At 38.1% G+C, this 24,968-nt stretch overlaps 1 long non-coding RNA gene across 2 annotated transcripts in view; it reads left to right on the forward strand.

Annotated features, from left to right (window-relative positions):
- Positions 1–20,354, forward strand: part of LOC104007998 (uncharacterized) — a 44,449-nt gene extending 24,095 nt beyond the window's left edge. For both annotated transcript variants that reach the window (XR_682395.4, XR_001720987.3), the window contains exons 5-6: positions 2,139–2,269; positions 20,108–20,354. This is a non-coding gene — a long non-coding RNA (uncharacterized LOC104007998). The remainder of the gene's footprint in view (positions 1–2,138; positions 2,270–20,107) is intronic.
- Positions 20,355–24,968: the final 4,614 nt, after the last annotated feature.

Raw genomic sequence — 24,968 nt, forward strand, 5'->3', positions numbered from 1 at the left:
TTGGGCTTCTAGGAAATCTTTGCCCAACCTCCATGCTCACTTCTTCCTGGACAGTCATTCCACTTGGAATCTATTGTGTCAGTTCTGAACATTTGCCTGATATTCGGACTTCCTAAATATCCCTCCCTGTCTTCACCAAGCCTCTTGGCCAAGAGATTTTATAAATTCAAAAATGTTATGTATATTTTTTCTATTTATTTCTCAATATTACCTTTGGCAAGTAATCAAACAGAGCCTGGACGTAAACCAAGTTAAGATAATTCATAATAGCTGGAGTGTTTTTCCCCTTCTTTCAGGGACTGGCGGAATTACTCTTAAGAAGAAATAAGAAACAAAACCAAAAACAGTCTGATCTCTGTTTCTTGGGGGGAGTGATGGGGTTCTGAAATCTGTTCTAAGTCAGTTTTCTGCCCATTTCTATTTCTCCATGATTTCTACTCTAGGGCAATAAGGAAACAGTTAAGTTTCCATATCGGGATAAAAATTTGAATCTCAACTCACTATTGTTATGCTGGGTGCAATAATATGGAAGCAAAATTGGTTTACTCTTAGATCTTAAATGTAGACCTTAAATGTTCTTACCACAAAAGAAAGAAAGAAAGAGAGAGAAAGGAAGGAAGGAAGGAAGGAAGGAAGGAAGGAAGGAAGGAAGGAAAGAAGAAAGAAAGAGAGAAAGAAACAAAGAAAGAAAGAGAAAGAAAGAAAAAGAAAGAAAGAAAGAAAGAAAGAAAGAAAGAAAGGAAGGAAGGAAGGAAGGAAAGAAAGAATATATGGATTACTTTCACCTTTCTTTCCCTCTTGCCTTCCTTTTTCTTTTCTTCCTTCACATCTGTCTTGCATTTTCCTCTATTTCTTCATGGAAACCCTATTGATGTCAGTTGCTTTTCTCTCTGGTACCCTCAACAATATTTTACACACAATTCCCTTTTGCTTAGGTTGTATTTTTGTTTTATTTAAAGTTTGATTTGGTACAGAAAAAAACATTCACATTTAACAAGCTAAAACAGCCAAATAAAATTTACTGCAACTTTTGTAGAATTTAATTTGTGCTACAAGACATGTTACATTTTTTTTCTTTTTCTTTCTTTTTTCTTTTTCTTCTTTTTTTTTTTTAAGACGGAGTCTCGCTCTGTCACCCAGCTGGTGTGCAGTGGCACAATCTCGGCTCACTGCAAGCTCCGCCTCCCGGGTTCAAGCTGTTCTCCTGCCTCAGCCTCTTGAGTAGCTGGGATTACAGGCGCCCGCCACCAAGCCCCACTAATTTTTCGTATTTTTAGTACAGATGGGGTTTCACTATGTTGGCCACGTTGTTCTTGAACTCCTGACCTTGTGATCTGCCCGCCTTGGCCTCCCAAAGTGCTAGGATTACAGGCATGAGCCACCGCTCCCGGCCAAGACATGTTATGTTTTTTCTTACTGAAGATTTAATGATTAAATGTGTGTCCCTCCAAACTTCAAACTACTTCAAGAGGACAACGTTGCCTTATTCTTCTGTCTGTCCCTTTTCTGGTCCATGGTTCAGTGCTGAATAACTGTTTGACAAATGATTGCTGGATGGATACGAAAATGAATGAAAGTATTTCTTCAAATCTCAGCTATGAGCATCACCCTACGCACCATTTTACAGGAGGGCTGAAGCAGTTCATCTTTATTGTCCATTCCAATTAAGACATGTTGTCTGTGGTTAAAAACAAACAAGCAACAAAACTATAAATAACCTTCAGATGAATTCATTCAGTAACCTGGCTTTATTTCCTTGTAAAAGTCAATCTAACAGATTTTTTTTTTCTTTTTAATATTTAAAAATAAAGCTTGATTTGTAGGCTGAGTCTGGGGCTCTGGTGAGTTCCTTTCATTGTGTTAGAAACCTGTGAAAACAAGGGGTTTAGATGAGGACAACTGACAGATCCTTCGCTATGAAATCACAAATGGGCACCATCATAATAATCAGGCGTATTTATAAATCAGAAACAACTTTCCCAGCAAGACTGCTTTACCTCACCTCCCACTGCATGACTGCTCCTTTCCAGGGCTGTCAACTTGCACTCCTATTGCTAATTAACTCACCACTCAAAGCAGGTGAACAGCTAAAGGAAAGAGCCCTCAATTTTTCCTTCCTGTGTTCATTCCCCTTTCAGGTCCCTGGACTTTGGGACTCATTCTGCTCAACTTGATCCCCACTCTGCCCATTGATCACATACACACGTTTACACCTGGCAGAAGAGGAAGAGGAGGCATGAATGAATGGCCTCTTCAGAATGGAGAAAAGGTAGGAATCATCTGGGATATTTACCAGAGAGAACCCCTTAGGCTGACTCAGGAGTTGAACTGAATGTGAAAGAGACCAAATAGGAAAGCCAATAAATATACTACAAAACTTCCCAAGAAAACATCACCATAGCATTCTCAACACAGATTATCTTCCCATTAGAGGATATTTTCCACTGGGAAACATATAAATCCACCCAACTATCCATGTGTACAAGAAAGTGACTTTATCAGCCATCCACTTTTCTCCATGTCTAGAACCATGTCTCTAGATTAAATCACCATGGTCTCTTGGTTTAATTGCTTTAACAGCCTCCTTCTCCAGAATGCAGCCATCACAACTGGTTTGTAGAAATGGAATTCCACTTTGTATTTCCACTTAACATCCCTGTTGGTTAAACTCTTTTTCCCATTAATTTTAAGATAAAATTCTAAGGCATAATAGCCTATGGTACCCTGCATGGCCTTGCCCCTGTTTAACTTTCTAGCCCCCTTCTGTTCTACTTTGCACTAGTTTTCAGCATAAAACAAACTTTGTCGTGCTTCAGGCCCTCCATACAGGTTACTCCTTCTGCCTGAAACCTTCTTCCTCCCACCTTTACCTGAAATCTGGCTTATCCTATCGACTAAAGCCTAGATTTCACTTTTTTTGTCAGCAACATTTCATTCTATTGACAACCCGCACCCACCAATACAAATCAGTCTCCCAGTTACACTCTGACATTTCAGCTTTTACCTTTCTGCATAACACTGATCACAATTTGTACTTATATGTATATCTGCAGATATATAAATATTTATCTCTTTCACTAGACCAGTGAATCAGCCAGAGTTGATTTTTCCCTCCAGGGGAGATTTGCCAGTGTTTGAGGTTATGTTTTGCTGTTAAAATTGTGTGCCAGGGAAGGGAATATTACTGGCATCTAGTTGGTAGAGGCCGGGGATGCTTATAAGCATCCTATCATGCACAAGACACTTTCTCACAATACAGCATTACCCAAACCAAAATGGCAACAGTGTCAATATTTGAGAAACCATGGCCTAGACTGTAAGCACCATGATCTAGGGGGAAGCCACGCCTTCCTTAAACGTTCCCATTTCCCCAGGGCCTAGACTTTACTTGATATATATTGTGCTTAATAGATGTTGATTGGATGAACACATATTCCTTATCACAAATACAGGCTAATCATTTACTGATTTACCATTTACTGAGCATCAATGATATATCAGGCCATGTATTTGTCATTGATACTATAATGATACAAGAGTCCATATTATCAGCAGCCTTAGATTATGAAAGAGGAATGAAAAAGTGAGCAATCAATTGAAATTGGGAAAAATTGTAATGCACCGCATAGTATAAAAAATTAGTTTACTTATTGAAGTAGCACAAAGGATGTTTAAAAGAAAAAGTAACATCCTTCATTCACTTAACAAATATTCATTGAAGGCAAATGTTGGAAGGTATCAATGAACAAGACAAGTAAGACCCTTGTCCTAATGGAATTTATATTCTAAAGGAAAAGACGTATAGTAAAAAGAACAGTGTAAGTCAACAAGATCATTACAGGTGAACTATGTGCTCTGAAAACAATAGGTAAGATGATGAGTTAAAGTATAGCAGAGAGAGTCCACTTTAAATAGAATAATTAGAGAAATTACCTCTGAGGACATCGTATTTTGCATGAGGTTTGAATACTACAAATTGGGCAGATGTACAAAAAGATATATAAACTCACTTTCCAAACAAATTAAACAACATATGCAACATATGTAAAAAAGACCTTTGAATAATGCAGGGAGATGAAGGAGGTTGATGAATCTAGAATACTATGAGATTCAGGGAAAAATGACATCAAATGAAGTCAGAGATAGATTTTTTAAAAGACCTATGACAATTACCTAGGTCATAGTAAAATGCATGAGTTTTTATTCTAAAAATAATGATAACACACATGGACTTTTAAACATTTAAATTTATACTTTAAATGATCCCTCTGGCTGTCTCATGAAAAAAAGTGGAAAGAATGAAGGCAGATAAAACTACTAGTGAGGTATTGCAGTGGTCCATATGACAGGTGAGGATGACTTTTTTTTTTCTGAGACGGAGTCTTGCTTTGTCACCCAGGCTGGAGTGCAGTGGAGCGATCTCAGCTCACTGCAACCTCCACTTCCTGGGTTCAAGCAATTCTTCTGCCTCAGCTTCTTGAGTAGCTGGGACTACAGGCACACACCACCATGCCCAGCTAATTTTTTGTATTTTTAGTAGAGATGAGGTTTCACCATGTTGGCCAGGCTGATCTCAAACTCTTGACCTTGTGATCCACCCAGCTCGGCCTCCCAAAGTGCTGGGATTGCAGGCGTGAGCCACTGCACCTGGCCACGTGACGATGACTTTCATATGGTGGTAGAAGTGGAGAATGGAAGAAGTAAATGAATGTGATATGATTTTCTAAGTTATCATAGATAGAAATTGGTGATAAGATAAATGCAAGAGAAAAAATTAAAAAATTAAAACAATACCTAAATTTAGGGTACAGTGATTTACCGTGGAGAGTATTATTTCAAGAGAAGATTGGATTAGAAACGATGCTTGTGTGTTTTGTTGGTGATGGTCACATACTGCAGTTGGACATAGTATAACTGCAACATTAAACATGAAAATAGCAATAGTGGCAACGCTTACATAGTACTATATGTCAAACATTCTCTGCATTTTACAGGCATTGGCTGTCTTAATCTTCAAAACAACTTCATATGTGAGATATGACTAGTCTCTCCATTTGAAAAAAGAGGAAACCAAAGTAAAGAGAGTTAAAGTAACAAAGCTTAGAGCAAATAGCAAGTATCATGGAAGTGGAAATATGAACAAGGCAGTTATGTAGAGGAATCTGTAATTCAGACTGTAGCTCTGGGAATCTTAATTTGCTATATGTAAGGAATGGTTGAGATTTGATGTCTATGTAGAAAGATAGTATTACCAACAACAACAAAAATAGCCTTTAAGCTTTGGTAATATGATTGGTCAAACAATGTAAAGAAAAGATGGAAACAGTCCAGGTATGGTGGCTCATGCCTGTAATCCCAGCACTTTGGGAGGCCAAGGAGGGCAGATCATGAGGTCAGGAGATGGAGACCATCCTGGTTAACACGGTGAAACTCCGACTGTACTAAAAGTAAAAAATTAAAAAAAAAAAATTAGCCAGGCATGGTGGCATGCACCTGTAGTTTCAGCTACTCAGGAGACTGAGGCAGGAGAATTGCTTGAAGCTGGGAGGCAAAGGTTGCAGTGAGCTGAGATTGCGCTACTGCACTCCAGCCTGGGTGACAGAGTGAGACTCCATCTCAAAAAAAAAAAAAAAAAAAAAAAAAAAGGCTTTAAGCTTTGGTAATTCGATTGGTCAAACAATGTAAAGAAAGATGGAAACAAATGAGTAGGCAAGTCTAGCTTCTGTGGTAAATTTATATTCTGTTATGTTGGAACGTTTGGAAAATATAGGAAGTCTTCAGATTTTCTGGGCTTTGAATGCCAGGCTAAGTAGTTTTATTTTCTGTATGTATTCTGAAGTCTTAGAGAGCCTGTGAGAAAAAAAGTGGCAGCATAGAGTGGTACTTACAGATGACACATCAGGCAGTAGTAGGTGGAACAGTTAAGAGTACTAGTGAATAGAAGTTTTGAAATCATTTAAAAGGTAAGCACAATACCAAATTTCCTCCCAGGGACAAGGAATAAAAGAGCAGAGTAAACAATACATGATGTTAGCAAAAGGAGCATCACAAGTGGCTGATGCATTCATTTTAGGAGAGCAGCCCAATGTCCCCGGGGATTCTGTCTCTCAAAGTGATATTTCTCCTTCATGCCTCCAATGTGTCCCTTCTATTTCACTTTCCTTGAGGATAGGTAATTTAAGAGCTGTTGGGATTTTGTCAAAGAAAACATTCTCAGTGTTTCAGATTCTTAGCAAATGGGGTTGGAGGAGAAATTTCAATCTGGCAGAGATATGATATAGTCTGTATAAATCTCTGCACATAGCATTGAAGATCTAAAATATGCACATCAAAAATCTTCAAACACCCAAAATCCATACTTCAGTGTCCAAATAGTTACTGATAGTTCCTTTTTTTTTCTCAGTTAATTATCCTGTGGAGTGCTCTGAAGAATGTGGAGAGAAAAGTAAATAATATTTCTGATTGCCTTCTATCTTTTAGGCTGTATTAGGCATATTGCCCTACAAGTACCCTGAATGGTGATTAGAGATTGTTTATTTATCTAGCATAATTAACTTTTCTACTTATCTGAATTTACCATTAAACCACATGTTTCCTTGGGCCAAGAATCAAAGCTTGTATAACACTGACATTTGAGAACATGGGCCCAACAGCCATGTTTTCTGGGTTTAAGTTCCAACTTTCATTCTATAAATAGGTGTATAAACTTTGACAGATAATTTAACCAATCTGGGCTTAACTTCTTCATTCAAAACTAGAAAATGTAATAGAAATCATGATGAGGATTAAGAATTAATAAATTTAAGCTGCTTGTCTTACTTTGCATCAATAAATGTTATTATTGACATATCTCCCATATATAATTGGAGATCAATAAGTATTTGATGTTGGTATTGTTGGATATTGTGATGGTCTAATGGGGGTTGCTTAAGGAAGTGTTTTTGAAGGCTATGTGAGGCAGATCAAGAAATGCTTAATGTAGTGTGGCTGTACTGAAATTGTATTGGTTGTTTTAGTGTACTTGTGTTGAAGGTGGGAGGCAAGTTCAAAGGAAAACAGGAATTCAGGTCCTAAAAAAGTGTGTGCAATGAAACAGTGTTCAATATATGAAATTAATGAGTGACAAGGGGTGCTTAGTGCTCAAGTGTTCTATTCAAAGGTCCACGGAAATATTGTGAGACTTTTGAATTTATAACTAGAAACTCAAATATTGTTTAAAAAACATTATTTCTGGGCCAGGCATGGTGGCTCACACCTGTAATCCTAACATTTTGGGAGGCTGAGGTGAGAGGATCCCTTGAGCCTTGGAGTTGTGTAACATAACTCCAGATGGGTAATATAACGAGAACCCATCTCAATAAAAAATAAAAAATAGCCAGATGTGGTGCTGTGCACCTGTACTCCCAGCTAGTCAGGGAGCTAATGTGGAAGAATTGCCTGAGCCCTGGAGGTTGAGGCTGCAGTGAGCCATTATCACAGCACTGCACTCCAGCCTGGGTGACAGAGCTGAGACTCTATGTTAAAAAAAAAAAAAAGATAAAACAAATGGGACAATTTCTCACCTAAGATAGTAAATGCGGTCCATAATTCAACAAAATGTACAGTTGGAGATTATGAAACACAAAGAGGAGCTTTTTTTTTTTACATGAGTGCATGAAAAATATTTGTAATAGAAGCAAAGACAAACTAGAGAATTATGACATAACCTCAGAGACCATGAGGTGGGAAAGAATAAGCAAGCTTCAAGAAAGAGTTGTCAGAGGAGACTTAGCTTTATAAAGACAAGAGGAGAAGGAACATTTGGTGACAAGGTTCCTGATATAAAGGAGGCATTTATAATGGTGATTAGGTTATAACTGGCACAGAAATAAAGGTCAAGGAAATTTTCAGAAACTAGGAAGCATAGATTTTAAATGAAAGGTTAAGGTAGGATGTGTAACTATATGTGTGTCTGTGTTGGAAGAGTAGAGATGGGTGAAAAGACTTACATTTTAATGGTGGACAAGGATGCTCAGGATGAGAGGCAAAACTGTGTCAACTGCACTTTTGATTTCACGACAATTCAGTCTGAGAATCCAAATCCTTTTGAAAGCAACGAAGCGAATTTGCAAATTTCTAAAAAAACTGAGAATTTGATGTGACAGAAAATGTATTATACATAATGGTAAAGTAATGGTTCAAAGTCCTCAAAATTAAATAGATATATAGGATGGATATAAACAATAAATAATTAGTTAACAGATATAGTTTAAGAGATTATTTAAAACAACCTTTCCAGAAGGCTTAGGATCTTGGTTAAGACTATGAATGAGCTTTGAAGAGAGGCTGCCTGGATTTGAGTTTCAGTTTTATCTTTTCGCAAATATGGGGTCTTAGGGAAGTTAACTAAACCTTATGTTGCTTCTATAAGATGACTATAACAACAATAGTCATCTTATTGAAGTATAAGACTTATACTTCTATAAGATGTATAGAAGTATAAGTATAGCTGTATAGACGTATAGAAGTATAAGTCTTATACTTCAATAAGATGACTGTAACACATCTATAAGATGGCTATAGGGAGGCCAAGGTGTGCGGATCACGAGGTCAGGAGATCAAGACCATCCTCACCAACATGGTGAAACCCCATCTCTACTAAAAATACAGAAAATTAGCTAGGCGTGGTGGCACATGCCTGTAATCCCAGCTACTTGGGAGGGTGAGGCAGGAGAATGGCAAGAACCAGGAAGTCAGAGGTTGCGGCGAGCTGAGATCGCTTCACTGCACTGCAGCCTGGTGACAGAGCGACACTCCGTCTTAAAAAAAAAAATGACTATAACAACAATACTAACATTATAAGAAATTTTATACTTATAAATTATTTAAAACAATTCTTGACAAATAGTAAATATAATTTACAAGAGTATTTGTTAAAACACACAAATGCCACAATTTATTTATTCATTCCCCTACTGAAGGACATCTTGATTGCTCCCCACTTCAATTCTGAATAAAGTTTATGCATTCATGTGCAGATTTTTGTGGGGATGTTTTCATCTCCTTTGGGTAAATATATAAAAACACAATTGCTGAATCATATGGTGAGAGTATGTTTAGTTTTGTAAGATACTCCCAAACTCTCTTTCAAAGTGTCTGTACCATTTTGCATTTCCAGTAGGAATGAATGACAGTTCCTGTTACTCCACATCCCCATCAGCATTTGGTATTGTCTGTGTTCTGGCTATCGGTCATTCTAATAGATGTGTTGTGGTAACTCATTGTTGTTTTAATTTGCATATGATGTGGAATATCTTTTCATATGTTTACTTGCTATCTCTATATCCTCTTTGGTGAGGTATCTGTTAAGGTCTTTGGCCCACTTTTAAATTTTTTTTTTATTTTACTTTTGAGTTTTAAGAGTTCTTTGTATATTTTGGATAAGAATCTTTTATCAGATGTGTCTTTTGCAAATATTTTCTTCTAATCTGTGGCTTGTCTTCTCATTTTCTTTACATCTTTTGCAGAGCAAAAGTTCTTAATTTAAAAAAAATTCAGATTGTCTATTATTTCTTTCATGAACTGTGCTTTGGGTGTTATATTTCAAAAGCTACCCCCATATCGAAGGACATCTAAATTTTCTTCTATGATATCTTCTAGTAGTTTTCAAGTTTTGATTTTACACTTAGGTATATGATCCATTTTGAGTCAATTTTTTGTGAAAAATGTTAGGTCTTAACCTTAAACCCAAAGGTATCGGTATTCAGAAGTGAGTCTTTGAGAGATGATTAATCCATGACAGCAAAGCCCTCATGGATGGGAATAGTGATTTCATAAAAGGGCTTGAGGGAGAGAGTTTGTCTCTCTTTTTTTTTTCTTTTGGCATGTGGATGTCCAGTTGTTCCAGCACCATTTGTTGAGAACATTATTTTTGTTCTGTTCCATTGTATTGCCTTTGCTCCTCTGTTCAAGAACCAGTTGACTAAGAGCTCTCTTTTCTGTTCCACTGGTCTATTTATCTATTTCATAAATACTGCACGGCCTTGACTAAAGTCCCTTCATGGTAAGACTTGAAGTCAGGTAGTGTCAGTCCTCCAAGTTTGTTCTCACTCAATATTGGATCAGCTATTCTGTGTGTTTTCCCTCTCCATATAAGCTTGAGAATCAGTTGGTCAATATCTACCAAATAACTTACTGGAATTTTAAATGGAATTGCATTGAATCTATCAATCAAATTTGGAAGAACTGACATATTGACCATATTGAATTGTCCTATCCATGAACATAAAATATTTCTCCATTTATTTAGTTCTCTGATTTCTTTTCTCCAATTTTTGTAGTTTTCCTCATATAGATCACACACATATTTATTAGATTTACATGTAAGTATTCAATTTTGGGGGTTATATCTGTGGTACACTTAGATAATGGAATATTATTCAATGCTAAAAAATAAATGAGCTATCAATCTATGAAAAGACATGGAAGAGCCTTGTGATGGTTAGTGTTGTGTGTCAACTTGACACACATTGTTCCTGGGTGTGCCTGTGAGGGTGTTGCCAAAGGAGATTAACATTTGAGTCAGTGAACTAGGAGAGCCAGACCCATCCTCAATCTGGGTGGGAACCATCTAATTAGCTGCCAGTGCAGCTAGGATAAAAGCAGGCAGAGAAATGTGGAAGGACTATACTGGCTAAGTCTTCTGGCCTCCATCTTTCTCCTGTGCTAGATGCTTCCTGTCCTCGAACATTGGACTCCAAATTCTTCAGCTTTTGGACACTGGGACCTACACCAGTGGTTTGTCAAGGGCTCTCAAGCCTTCAGCCACTCACTGAAGGCTGCACTGTCGGCTTTCCTATTTTTAAGGTTTTGGGGCTCAGACTAGCTTCCTTGCTCCTCAGTTTGCAGATGGCCTATTGTGGGACTTGATCTTGTGATCATATGAGTCAATACTCCTTAATAAACTCTCCTTTGGGTATACATCTATCCTATTAGTCCTATCTCTCTAGAGAATCCTAATACAAATCTTAAATGCATATTACTAAGTGAAAGAAACCATGATGAAAAGGCTGCATACTATATGATTCCAACAATATGACATTCTGGAGAATGTAAAACCATGGAAACAGTAAAAAGATAAGTGGTTGTGGTGGTTGGACAGTGGAAAGGGAAAATAGGCAGAACACAGGTGATTTTTAGGGCAGATAACATAAATGATCTGTATGATATTAGAATTGTAAATACATGTCATTATACATTTGTTCAAACCCATATAATGTACAACACTAATATTAAACCCTAATATACACTATGAACTTTGAATGTTCATGGTGTCAACGACAGTTTAATTGTCATCAATGTACCACTCTGGCAGCAAGTGTTGATAATGAGGGAGGCCATACACGTGTGGGGTCAAGGGATATGTGGGAAATCTGTACACCTTCATCTCAATTTTGCTGGGAATCTAAAATTGGTCGAATAAATAAAGTCTTTAATAATAATTTTAAAAAAATCCATACCACTATGGTTTGAATGGATGCATCTTTTTAAAATTCCTGTGTTAGAACTTAAACCCAAAGGTGTTGCTATTCAGAAGTGAGCCTTTGAGAGATGATGAAGCCATGATGGCAAAGCCCTCATGGATGGGACTAGCCCCCTTTAAAAGGGCTTGAGGAAGTGAGTTTGTTTCTTTTTGCCCCTCTGCCATTTGAGGACACAGTGTTTATCTCTTCTCCTCCAGAGGACTCAGCAAGACAGTTCCATGTTGAAGCAGAAAGCAAGTTCTTTCCAGACACCAAATCTACCAAAACCTTGACCTTGAACTCTACAGCCAATAGACCAATGAGAAAAATTTCTATTGTTTATGAATTATCTAGCCTAAAGTATATTTTTCTAGTTGCCCTGATGGACTGAGACATTTACCAACTGTTTGACTTTGGGCAAATTATATAACTTCTATAAGACCCAGTTCTCATATTTATGACATAAAAATAGAAAAATACGTGCCTCAAAGTGTGATGATTAAATAAAAATTAAATAAGAGCAAGTATAGCACATAATATAATACATTGCACATAGCGGTCAAAGGGTATTTTTTATTACCTGTTACAACCTGATATAGTTTGGATATTTATCCTCACTCAAATCTCATTTTGAAATACAATCTCCAATGCTGGAAGTGGGGCATAGTGAGAGGTGTTTGGATCATGGGGGTGGATCCCTCATGAATGGCTTGGGCCATCCTCTTGGTGATAAGCAAGCTCTTGCTCTGAGTTCACAGGAAATCTGGTTGTTTAAAAGTGTATGACATCTCTCGCCCTCACTGTCTCTTGCTGCTGCTTTCAACAAGTGATGTGCCTGTTGCCCTCACCTTCTGCCATGATTGAAAGCTCCCCGGGGCTTCACCGGAAGCCAAGCAGATGCCAGCATCATGCTTTCTATAAAGCCTACAGAACCTCTTTTCTGTAGGTTCTGTAGGTTTTCTGTAGGTTTAACAGCCAATTAAACCTCTTTTCTTTATAAATTACCCCGTCTCAGGTGTTTTTGTTTGTTTGTTTGTTTGTTTGAGACGAAGTTTCGCTCTGTCACCCAGGCTAGAGTGCAGTGGCGCGATCTCGGCTCGCCGAAAGCTCCACCTCCCGGGTTCACGCCATTCTCCTGCCTCAGCCTTCCAAGTAGCTGGGACTACAGGCGCCCGCACGCCCGGCTAATTTTTTTGTATTTTTTAGTAGAGACGGGGTTTCACTGTGTTAACCAGGATAGTCTTGCTCTCCTGACCTTGTGATCCGCCCGTCTCGGCCTCCCAAAGTGCTGAGATCACAGGCGTGAGCCACCGCACCCGGCCTCAGGTATTTCTTTAATAGCAATGCAAGAACGTCCTCATACAGTGCCACTATAGTAGCAACTATTTATAAAATCACAGCAATTATTTTGAATTTAAGGTTTTTAGACTTCATGAAAAGCACAGATTATCTGGAAGGAATTGCTTAATTAATAAACTTTAAAAATATTTTGCAGTATTTTATATTTTAATAAAAATTAAAGTTTCTTCCTCAGTTGATCATCTTTTAACAATTCCTCATCGTATATTTATATGATAAAAAAGCATATCTAAACATATTAAATATAAAATAAACAATAACAAACATATTATTCTTAGCAGAAAGCAGGATGCCATATTATTCTTAGCAGAAAGCAGGAAAGAGAAATCAATTCTGTTGTAACAGGGAGAGGGACTTTTAACTTTACAGACATTAAAAAGCTACTCAGGTGTACAGAAGGAGGTTACAGAATTCAATGAAACTAGGCACAGTATATATTTTGTACATAATGCATGCAAACAAAAATCAGAAGAAAACCAGTATTTATTTACTTTCTGCCATGAGAATGTGTTGCTCTTGACCAACATGATTGTCTGCATTTTCCCAACAGCTGAGTTTCTATAGGATATGCACTATGCCTTGGACACTCTTGTGGACTTATTACCTATCAAATTTCCTAAAATATAGGAGGCATTTAATAAATATTTGACAAATGTATGTGTTCATAAAGAAATCAACAGAAATCTAAAAACAAGTGACTACCTTATCCACAGGGAATGGATAGAGGAAGTGAACATCACACATTTTAAAATCAAGATTGTATGTTTGTCGCATACTAATCTGAAATATTTTGTAATTACTATGTCTAGGGCATTATTCACGAAGAAACTCTACTATTTAGTTGTCCTTTACCTCCTGTCTCTTTAATAAAAACTGAAGAACTGACCACAATTTTGCTACTGTTTATGATTTTTGTGTTAGAAGACAATGGGGGCTCCTTCTTCCCTTATGAGACCAAATTCTCAAAACTATTTTTGCTACCCCATATGTAAATTTTACTTCCTCCAATGTGCCTTGACGCATTTACAATGACAACACTGTCAGTCTCATTTTCCCATTCTTTCATAATTGTCTGAGTACCTCCTCTAATATCTTCTATTTGTTAGTCATTGATAATTACCTGCCCCCACCCCTCATTTTTTTCATCTGTATAATATCAATGTCTGCCTCAGAAGGTCTTTTTATACTTTCTGGGGTGTCAATTTTTGAATTCTGCACAAGTAATTAAGATTTTCCCTAGTCCTCTTTTTAGTGCATTTTCTTCATTTTAAAATCGGTTGTTAAAATTCAAGATGTCTTGTAACAACCCCTCCTGCAATTAAGAGACAGACGTGTGTCTGGATGTTTTAGTAGGAGAAAAAAAATCATTCAGCAGACAGCTGTGGTTCAGAAAAGAGCAATTCTGTGTTGTCCATGGTGCTGAATGTGATTTTCTGTGGGTATGGCAAGGCATTAATGGCTTGTCCAAGAATCCAAATAGAATTTGATTTTTACCAACCACATGAGCCAGTCTGGAATGTGTAATAGAAAACTGAATGCATATAGATTAAAAGTAGAGTACATGTCATAGCATTAAAATATGACAATTTTATTCATTGTTTTCCCTCCATAATTGGAAATGTTTTAAGTAATACAAACAGATATAATGCTTGATTCCCATCATTTAGAAAGATGTTTCTTCATGAGTTTTGGATGTTCAAATTTTCCTGTATTACTTAACCTATGATATTTGTTTCTTAGCTCATTACTTACTGGTCAAATAAAGCATAAATTAAAATAAATTTTATTTATTGCCAAGGCATTTGTTGAAGACCTAATATGCACAATGTCTTGTATGCCATATGTTTTCGCAATACATATTTAAGTGTTATAATACATGTCAATATCATTTATTTTTAAAGTTTACTTTTGTGGCGAAGGCATTTGGCTGCAACATCTTTAACTATATGTACAACTTCTTAGGCCTTGATGAATAAAGGGATATGAAATTCTAAGTGTTAGACTGGTCAGATTCTGACTTCAGCACTGAAGCAGAATGTGAAAGAGACTTTTTAAAAACTTATGCTAGTGGCTTGCCCATTGCTAGATAATCCTATCAGGATCTAGGGACAGAGAAAGATAGGATGGAGAGAAAGATTTAAATGCAATTGAATGCCTGAAATTTGTCTACAAAAGGGCAGATATGGCATGTGGATGCTCCAGTGAGATCAAGTGGTTTAAGGAATGTTCGATGACTGTTGGTGCATTACCCATGGGTTCTTTCACTTTGAATTATTCCACTATGAAATACTCGTCTGCTGGCTGCAGAGAGAGGATGACAGAGAGAAAAGAAACATGTTTGCCTTGTCTAAACTTTGTAGAGAGGCTGTCGCACATAGGGCAGGCTGTCTTCTCTCATTTGTGTGAACAGGCCCTAAATCACTCTTTTCAATTCACTGCCTCTTACTATGGAGACTGTAGTGCTTGGTTCTTCCACGATGCCATAGTTACAGAGGGCTCCCATGAAATATTTCAGTAGGTGCATTGTAGGATTTCAACAAGCCCTCCCCTCCCAGCTATTCTACTAACTGTTACTTTCTGGACACATACACTCCACCAAACTAACAAAACTCAGAGTAGCATTGGCAGTAAAATTCTCATGAAATTTGAATGTGCTAGTTAACATCTACCAGTGTTAACATGTGAGATTGACCTCTGTGAACCTTACAATTAACACCTTTCTCAAGAGTCTATTCTGAGTATGCATTTTCTTTGGACTTCACACCCTGACCTTTTTCTTGTATCTTATCGGTGCAGTTTATGAAGTAATCCTTTTCCCTGTTGTTAAAAGCGAGTGCTCAAGTCACAGAGTTGCATATCAGCACTCCAAATCACCATATGCATGACCTACCCCAAAGATTCTCACTGAGTGAGACTTTGGCAAATTTAGCAGGGTGATTCTAGCTTGTACTGTACAAGTCATTCATTGCAGAGAATTTAGAATTTTTGGTTCCCCAATATTAATTTCCTATTGAATAGTAGTAGCATAACTATGGAGAAGGCACCCTTATGCATTTCCAAATGCATTTGGGAGAGATTTACCACCTAAATTGACAGCCATTGATAACCCCTTCTTACAGTGAAACTAACTTATGAAATAACTACAAGGGTTGTAATTACAGCTCCAGTGTCCTGAATTCAATTCTTAGGTTATCTTGGTCTCATGGGAGTAATATATAGAGGAGGTGAGTTTAGAAAAAAATAAAGTCAGTACAAAGTAGCCTCTGAATATTTAGATAGGTATGGTTATAATTTTTTTCATTTGTTAAATGTGTATAATTGCATCTGTCTTACCTAGAGTTGGGATTATTTTTCTCTTCAGTGAGGTTTACGTTTATGAGAAAAACACTATAAAATTCTAAGAACTATTACAAATAAAAATGTGTTAATTGATTTGATAAATTTTTAGAGTGTGTGCCAAAAGTATACTATTTTAATTCAGGAAGTTTTTTTATGCTTTATTTTATTGTTTCAAGTTTAAATCTCAAAAATTGGCTAAATACCTCTCTAAGCTGCTTGTTCAAACCAGTTACCACCAGAACTCATTTAGAAGAAAGAAGTACTTTGTAATGGATCTGAATGGAGTTTATGGTATCACGTTCTTAACAGACAGTTGTGCAACCCTAGGCATGATCGACACAATTGGTGGGTGCTCTCTGGAGATCCCCTAAAGATTCAATAAGTGGGATAAATGGGCAATGGAGAATGAAGTGAGTTGGAAAAGTGCCTGTTTGACTTAATAAATACTAGGAAGGAAAGATAGGGCAGGATTTATCTTCGACGAATAAATCTGATTTACTTGGACTGTATACACACATGCATGCATGTATTTTTGCACACATGCATGCACACACACGTGTGCACAAACATGCTGCAATTTGTCTTTTACTTTAAATATATCAAGCTTTCTTGGGCTTCATTCTGACAGTAAGTTGACCCACCTTGACTTCAACTGTAGTTAAAGAAAACCCTACCTCATCCAGAGCATAATTTGTCTCTGTCTGTTGCTGTAAGAAGCCATATCTCTGGTATTTGATAGTCAACCAAAGAGAGAGAAGACAGCCTAAGGGTTCTCAAGCTGAAATTGCTTCCATGTAGAACTGTTTATCAATGTGCTCACTCCACTTTCTCAGCTTTTTTCTTCTGTGGCTTACTTTCATAATGCAAATACCTTCAAGCTACCCCTGGGAAACCTGAATGTCTGAATTTGATGCACTCTTATGCTAACCTGGTACCCTGTGTCCTTTTAATTAATATGTAATTGGAATTACCAATATTTAATGAAAAACGATTTGATGCTAAATACTTAACAGACATAATTTAATTTTTATAGCGAATCTATGAGGTAAGTATTGGTATCATTCTTATTTGATAATTGAAGGAACTAAGACCCACGGAGGCCAGTAGAGATAATAAAAACCAGTCATAATAAAGGTAGAAACTGAGACTTAAGCACAGTAACCCAGTTTTTCTTGATTTAAAAAATATTCCAGCTTTCTTAGGAATTAAATTCCAAATGGTATCTCCTCTCTTATTCCTATAATACCATGGCTTTCTACATTAAATTCAAAACCGTAGGTAATGCATCAAGAACATCAAGACAAATATTGAATGTCTTCATTCAATATTTCTTGTTAATTCTAGGAAATTTTATACAATCAAATAAGTTCTGATTTCTGTCTATCCTAGTTCATGTCTATGCAGCCTCTTCCACCTCTAGGGAATCATCAGTATAAGCACTGGGCTTATTTGCAGCTCACAGTCTGCAGCTAAGAAATCTCGAGACTCAGGAATTATCTAGGCTCAGCCTGCCAGCACCACTGCATTCAACTCACTGAGGTCTGTATTTTGAGAGCGGTGGATTCCAGTTACTCTTCCTTCTTCTAGTCAACATTTTCAGTACTGTTGTGCTACATCTGGTTTATTTTGTTAGGAAAGGGAAGGGTCAGGGGGCTCTCTTGAGAGAGAATGAAGGGATTTATAACCCTAGATTCTGCAAGGGAAGGATAATATTTAACAAAAAGAAAACAATCAATAATGATAATTCCAATACCATTGCATCTTCAGAAAGTAAGATTTTTTTAGTAACTACATATTTGTAGAAAATGTTTAAATCATGTCCTTTGATTGAATGTCAGATTCTTATCTGGGTAGGTCGAATCTAATTACATGGGTTCTTAAAAGTAGAGAATATTTGCTGACTATGATAAGAAACAGTTGTGACTATGGAAGAATGGTCAGAAAGATGCAGTTATCATTGGCTTTGAAGATAGAAGAAGGGAGCCATAAACTAAGAAATTAAGTGGTCTCTAGAAGCTGGAAAAAGCAAGTAGACAGATGTTCTGCTAGATCCAGATAGGAATACAGCCTTCCTGACATCTTGATTTTAACCCAGTGAAAATCATATCAGACTTCCGACATATAAACTGTAGAATAACATGTTTGTGTTAACTTAAGTCACTGAGCTTATAGTATGTTTTATGACAGTTATGGAAATACAATAAAGTTGACTACTTAGACATCCAGACAAGCTGAAATCTATGCTAGATTTCCCAACTCAGGCTCTCTCTAGATGTCCTTATCTTTACTTTTTTTATGGCCCCTAAGGCCATAAGTTTAGGTCTACTACAGTTTCTAAACAAGACTTGTCTGGGTAATGACGCTGCAGCCTTGATTCCATGAATGGTAAGGTTGTGATAACAGTCCTAAGTTTAAGTGCTGACATCGGCAAATCATAGACATTCCACATCCATTGTCCAAGAATGGCCTAGCCTGTAAGACTACACTTCTTGATTTGTGGAACAAATATCTATTTTATACCCACTATGTGCCATTGTTATGCTGATGCCAGGAATCCAGGAGAAAACAACATGTGGAGTTTATACCTTAGAACAAGGGTCAGCAATTGATGGCCCATGAATCAAATTCAGTCCACCACCTATTTTTATAGTTTTCTATAATACAGGCATGTGTTATAAAAAAAAATTCATTCGTTTATTTTCAATGCTGCTTCTATGGTAAAGGGGTAGCGTGGAGTAATAACAACACACACTGCATGGCCCACAAACCCTATGATATGTATTATCCAGCCATATCTAGAAAAAGTTGGCTAATCCTCACTCTAGAGGGAAAACAGACAATGAAACAAATATGTACAGATATGAAGAGTATTACGAAGAAGTATAGGGTGCTCTGGAAGTACCTTAGGGTATGGAGATGACATTTAACCAAATCCGACGTAACTAACACTTGAGTTACAGGTCATCACACTGGCTTGGTATCCCCTGCTTTCAAGTGTCTCTACCCTCATTCTGTCAGATCCTAGTTTCCTATCATTTAATGGAACCAGACAAACAAATATTCAAACAGAGAGACAGACAAGCATTATCATGACCTCAAATGCCAGCTCTCCAACATCCTAGCTGTGTGGTGTTAAATAACGACATTAAATGGCTTCTGAGCTTCTTATTTCTAAAATGGTCATAATTTCTATAAGGATTGATTGGAAAACTATACAGCAGTAGCTTGATTGCATCAATGATCCCACTAAAGACATCTTTGTATCCACAGCCCCTGGTGTCTGGACCCACTCTGTAACCTTTTGTTCCCTCTTGTATTAATCAGGGTTCTCTAGAAGGACAGAACTAATAGGATAGATGTGTATATAAAGGCAAGCTTATTAAGGAGTATTAACTCACACGATCACAAGGTCTCACAATAGGCCATCAGTAAGCTGAGGAGCAAGGAAGCCAGTCTGAGTGCCAAAGCTGAAGCACTTGGAGTCCAATGTTCAAGGGCAGCATGGGAGGATGCATCCAGCAAGGAAGCATCCAGCATGGGAGAAAGATGGAAGCTGGGAGGCTAAGCCAGTCTAATCTCTCCACATTCTTCTGCCTGCTTTTTATTCTGGCTGTGCTGGCAGCTGATTAGATGGTGCCCACCCAGAATGAGGGTGGGTCTGCCTCTCCCAGTCCACTGACTCAAATGTTAATCTCCTTTGGCAACACCCTCACAGACACACCCAGGAACAATACTTTGCATCCTTCAATCCAATGAAGTTGACACTCAGTATTAACCATCACACCTCCCATGCTGACTTCTACCTTGGCCCTTTAACTTTCTTTGGTCAATGGAGACATAGAAAATGTCATACAAGGAGAGACTCCAAAATGTCCTCATGTGTTAATGCTTCCTCTTTTACTTCTCAGCCTTCCCCATGAGAACATGCCTAAGACAGACTGCTGAAGAAGGCGGCAAGTGGAACAGCGTTGAATCAGCCTGGTCATCCCAGTCAAGCCTCCAGACATGTAAGCACCCTCCTCTGATCTGCAGAGCTGCCTGGCCCAAATACTGTTGACCACTCTTGAGTAAGCCCCACCAAGATCAGCTGAGAACAGTAGAACTGACCAGATGACTCTAACCTCATGAATAAATCCAAGTGTTTTTTTATTTGCCTCTGAGGTTTCATGGTTGATGTTTTCATATATATATATATATATATATATATATTGCAGCAGTTAACTGAAGCATACAGGAAATGGGATAAACAATGTGCCTAGCATGTACTCAATAAATGGTACCTCCTACCTTCCCAACACTGTCACCTGTATGATATAAATATCAGCAGGTGTCATTTCAGAGTATGCTGTCATTATTACACTGATTGGGGTGATGTTTCACTTCTCCTGGGTTTCCAGGTAACAGCATGCTTGCAAACACACACACACACACACACACACACACACACACACACACACACAGTTAAATAAACTGTGGGTTTCACCATCTGCATTCTTAAATAAGTACCTGCCTGTTGCATTCTAAGGGGACCAAAGTCCCCTCCAAATCTCAACTTGCTTTCTCTTTAGGGCCCACTATATCTCACACATGCTCCTTTTCCCAGAAGAACTGAGCAAGCTACATCACGTCGGGGTCAGCACAGCCGGGCTTATGAAGTAGGTCTGGAGATGGTTTCCAAAGAGACGTGTTATTAAAGAAACAATGCCTTTGTCTCAGCAGCAGGGCTAAGTGCTGTTTATTTCCAGATGCTTTCCTGGAACACAGGGAAAGGAGTGCAGCTGCACGTCATTCATGGAGTGGCTGAAGCAGGATGGGGACAACACTCAGAGGAAATGACCAGGCTCATTCAGGGGTGGGGACATGATGCAATTTGTTGTCCCTGAAAGAGAAAGACTCAGTTTCCTTCTTCATGGGTCTGCACCTGCTCCAAACTTCAACACTCTTGTTTGTTTGAATGACACCATCCATTTCTCCTTCACCTAATCTTCTAAGCTTTAGCAATTTTTAATTTATCCATATAAATATCTTCTTAATTCTTTTTTCTCACCCCTATATTATTCATTCTGATTAAAATAGTGGCTCTGAATACAGGCTCTGGAGAAAATCTGATTCAGTCAGAATCCATCTCCATTTGTTTTTGGACAAGCCTTCTTCAAAACTTGCTTTTCATTAGTGGAGATGGTGATGTGAGCCTGTAATCCCAGGTACTTGGGAGGCTGAGGCAGGAGGGTCGCTTGAGCTCAGGGGTTCAAGTCTGCAGTGAGCCATGACTGAGCAACTGCTCTCCAGCCTGGGTGACAGGACAAGATCCTGTCTCAAAAAATAAAAGAAATAAAAAGGAAAAAATGAACTTGCTTTCCTTATAATGGCAGATGTAAAAAATAGTGCTACATTATAGGCATGTTTTACAAAATAAATAATTCAGAATTAAATGTTCATCTCAGTATTTGGCAAAGAGCAAGCAGTTAGTAAATACTTGTTCTTAACTATCATCACCATCATTTTATTATTATTGTTATTATTATTCTGGCTGAATCCTGGTGTTTGTTGGACTAAACATCTCACAGCTCTTCCGTTTGTCTATCTGAGTCCACTGTCCCTGTACTCACTATATAAGTCACCTTTCTGGCTTTCCAACTAGCCTTACCAGTTTCTCTGTCTTGCTCCTAATCTTTCTTCACTGGCCCATCATCTTTTTCTAGGATAACTTCTACTCTTTGTAACATCATGTGTTAGTTTCCTAGAGCTTCCACAACAAAGTGCCACAAACCTAGTGACTTAAACAACAGACGTTTATTTTTTACACAGTTCTGGAGGCTGTACGTTTGAAATTAAGGTAGTGACAGGGCCACGGACCCTCTGAAACTTTTAGGGAAATACTTCCTTGCCCCTTCCTACCTCCCGGGAGTTTGCCAGCAGTAGTCGGCAATGGTTGGCTTGTAGATGCATCATTCCAGTCCTACCATCTCAGGGAATTCTCCTTATATGTCTCTGTCTTCACAGGGCCATCTTCTTATAAGAACACCAGGTGTGCTGAATTAGAGGCCCACTCTCCTCCAGTATGATCTCATCTTCACTAATCACATCTGCAATAATCCTATTTCCAAATAAGGTCTCATTTTGAGGTACTGGTAGTTTGGATTTCTAGATGTATTTAGGCAGGAAGGGGACAATCTAAAACATGGCTCTTCAGAACCCACCTCAGTTTACCTCTTAGGCCCTGTTCCTTGCCACTCCCTCAACACTCTTCTCTCTGGCTATAAGAGTATTTTTAGTGAGTTGATGATTCCATGCCCTCTCTGTTTCCTCAGAGCCTTTTCATAGGCTGTGTACTGTGGCTATCCCATAGCCAATGCCCTCCCTTGGTTGATTTTCCACCTAAGGTTTACTTGTTCTTAAAATCTCAACTTGGTCATACCATGTATTATAAGAAGCCTGAACTAAACCCTCTGGGTAGTGTTAGGTATCCTTCTGTCATTCCTGTATAGCTTTTGAGGGGTTACTGCCTCATGGCACTTATTACGTGGCTTTCAAACACTTAATTACTTTTCTGTCTCACCAACCAGGCTGGCTATGTCTGCCTTTTGTATGGCCAGCTCCTAATGCATTGTCTCTTACATAGTAGATTTCCAATTATTGTTAAATGAATGAATAGCCATCCATTATGATGACTATTAACTTAAAACATTAAATAACAAATGTTGGTGAGGATGTGGAGAAATTATAACCCTTGTTACAATCTCACATTGCTGGTGAGATCGCAAAATGGTGCAGCCACTGTGGAAAACAGTGTGGTGTTTCCTCAAAAAAATAATAAAGGTAGAATTACCACTTGAATTACCACGAAAGAAGTAATTTTACTTGTGAGTATATACCCAAAAACATTGCAGGCAGGCACCTGAAACAAATATTTCTACACTTATGCTCATAGCAGCATCATTTACAACAGTCAAAAGATGAAAGCAACCCAGTGTCCATAGATGGATGAAGATGAATGAATAAACAAAATATGATATATACATACAAGGGAATATTATTCATTCTTAAAAAGGAAAGAAATTCTGACACATGCTACATCATGATGAACCTTGAAAATGTTATGCTAAGTGAAATAATCCAGGCACAAAGGGGTGAATACTGTCTGTTTGCATTTGAATGTAGTACTTAGAATAGTCAGATTCATAAAGACAGAAAGTAGAATAGGGGTTCGTAGGGGTGGAGGGGAGGAGGAAATGGTAGGTTATTGTTTAATGGGTATAGAGTGTCAGTTTGGGAAAATTAAAAAAGTTCTAGAGATAAATGGTGGTGATGTTTGCACAATGACAAAAATATATTATACTTAATGCCACTGGCCTATAAATTTTAAATGGTTACAATGGTAAGTTTTATGTTATATATATTATCACAACAAAAAATAAAAGCTACCCCAAGCACCTCCCCCAGCAAATAAGTGAATGAGTCCTTTCTATGTATCCTGAAATGTCTGAATCAATCATTTTTGAATAATTAACTGAAACTTAATGCATCTATATGCTGGTCACTGTCCTCAGCACTATGCAAATATTAATTCATTTAATCTTCATAACACCTTATGCTGTAGGTAATATTATCATACCAATTTTATAGATGGATATACTGAAACATAGAGGCAAAGCAATTTTCTTAAAGCTAACAGTTCGTATGAGGCAGAACAGGGTTAGAACAGAGGCAGCCTGGCTCTCCAGTCTGGACTGTTAACTCTCATAGCTCAGATCATGTTAACCACTGCCATACTCACCATATTCAGGGATCCAGGTTATGGGCACAGCAATGTTCATACTACTTAGTTTTCCACGAGGGCACTTAAATCAGCCCCATACAGGCTTTGTTTCTCTAATATTCTTCCATGTTCCTTACTCCAGGAAAAAGACCTCCCACCTATATTTTTAACATTTTCTGAAGTTTCTTGCCTAAGTGATTTTCTCCACATTATTTTTCCTGATTTCTATGATTTCCTGATTTCTATGTAAAAGCTATCCTGTAACTTTTAGTACTGCAAAACCGCCAACTGGCTTTTCTCACAATTTTGTGTGTCAGAAATTTTGAAGGGCTTGGTTAGGCAGCTTTTCCCTGATGCATGTGATACCCACTGGGGACAGCTTAGGGTGGAGGATGCACTTCCAAGATGAGGGCTTCTTCTTCTTTTTTTTTTTTTTTTACTATCATTTTCTTTATTTTTTGAGATGGGGTCTCACTCTGTCGCCCAGGCTGGAGTGCAACTCCGCTCACTGCAAGCTTCTCCTCCCGGGTTCACGCCATTCTCCTGCCTCAGCCTCCCAACTAGCTGGGACTACAGGTGCCAGCCACCATGCCCAGCTAATTTTTTTGTATTTTTTTGGTAGAGATGGGGGTTTCACTGTGTTAGCCGGGATGGTCTTGATCTCCTGACTTCGTGATCTGCCCGCCTCAGCCTCCCAAAGTGCTGGGATTACAGGCATGAGCCACCATGCCCGTCCGAGGGCTTTTGAACTCATAGGTTGGCACCTCAGTGCTTCTTGTCCTCCCCTCCCCTTCCCTGCCCTTCCCTCCCCTTCCTTTCTCTCCTGTTCCCTCTGCTTTTAACCTTTTTCTCCTCTTGTTCTTCTTCCTCCTCCTCATCCTTCTTTGTCTCCCTCTCTCTCTTTCCCTCCCTTTATATGACTTCTTACCATTCTAGTATACGGTGACTTCACTCACTTGGGCTTCTTAACAGCATGGTGGGTGGTCTCAGGGCAGTGGCATTTTTTACAT

The sequence above is a fragment of the Pan troglodytes genome, chromosome 11 (genome assembly GCF_028858775.2).
Source record: "Pan troglodytes isolate AG18354 chromosome 11, NHGRI_mPanTro3-v2.0_pri, whole genome shotgun sequence".
In the NCBI taxonomy this organism is placed as follows: Eukaryota; Metazoa; Chordata; class Mammalia; order Primates; family Hominidae; genus Pan; species Pan troglodytes.